Genomic DNA, 1,456 nt, shown 5'->3' with positions numbered 1-1,456 from the left:
TCCCTCTCCCTCTCCCTCACCCTCCCCCCCCCTCTGTGTGTATTTATGTGTCTTTGTATGTCTTGGTGTGTATGTTTATCTCAGTGTATCTTTGTGTTTTTGTGCAAGTGTGTCTATACATGTGTATCTGTTTGTGCATGTGTGTGTGTATGTATGTGTGTGTGTGTATACATCTCTGTGTATGTGTCTGTATCTCTATGTCCATATATGTGTGTGTCTGTGTCCATATGTGTATGTGTGTCTGGGCATATTTGTGCTTCTTTGTGTGTGTCTGTGTGTCTGTGTCTCTTTGTATACCTCTGTATGTCTTTGTGTATGTAAATTTCTGTGTGTATCTGTTTGTCTCCCCCCCCCCATGTGTGTTTGTGTGTCCATGTTCATGCCTGTGTGTGTGTGCATGTATGTTCCTTCCCACAGAAAGAAAAGAGGAAGTCCACTGTATCCTGAAGCAACTGCCTCCACTTCTGGTTCTCTCCTCTTCCAGAGAATTTGGCTTCTAGTACAGGGCCACAGGCAGGCCTGTCCTCCATCCTGAGAAGTGACCACAGCATTCTGTTCCTGAGACCAGAGGCCATTGAACTTGAGGACAGGAAGACTTGAGACATGCAGACCAACTGGAGCACAGGAGTGTTGCATGCAGGTAGGGACCCCAACATTGAGCCTGAGGGCTGAGACTTGAGGCAGAGGACAGTGACTGGGCTCTAGGGTGATCCAGGCTACATAGGGTGAGGCTAGGACCCCCGGTTGCCCTGTTGACTCAACCTTTTCTGTTTCTGAGGTTACTGACCTGACCTTGTGCAAGGGGTAGGAAGTTACCCTCTATTCTCTTGTTTCAAAACATTTCCATGGAAGGAATTGAACTCCCAGAGAAATGAGAAAGGGCTACAGAGAAGGATCTGAAAGGTTAATGTCCCTTCCTGTCTCCCAGATGTGTTACATTGTGCTCCCTTCTCTGAGTGACTCCCCTCACTCTGAAGCAAAGTCCCTGAGAAACAGAAACAGCAGCAGCAATGTTGTCAGAAGCTGGGGTTAGGCTGTGGAGTCCCCTCCTCTGCCCAGTGTGGACCCCTCTGCCCAGGCAAAGGCATTTGAACAGCCTCATAGTCTGACTCTCATGTCTGTGTTGGGGTGGGAGTTGGCATCCCTCTCCACAAAGCATCAGGGAGCAACCAGGTCAGATGATTGACAATGATGGACAGACATGTCATGGAGCTCCTGGGGCCTTGTCAAGAGCATGACCATATGTGAACACATCGCTGATCAGTGCCTAGTCCTACAGTGGGAGTAGGGAAGGACCTAGGACAGGCTTGGTGCCCCAAAGACACTGTTAGGTACCAAAATCCCAGAACACCTATGAAGAGCCTCTCACTTTATTTTTGAAGAGCAGTGTTGAAATCTTCAAGAGGAATTCAGGTATGTATGCTCTCCTCTTCCTCCTCTTCCTCCTCCTCCTCCT

The sequence above is a fragment of the Mus caroli genome, chromosome 12 (genome assembly GCF_900094665.2).
Source record: "Mus caroli chromosome 12, CAROLI_EIJ_v1.1, whole genome shotgun sequence".
Lineage (NCBI taxonomy): Eukaryota > Metazoa > Chordata > Mammalia > Rodentia > Muridae > Mus > Mus caroli.
This window is presented reverse-complemented; position numbering follows the sequence as displayed.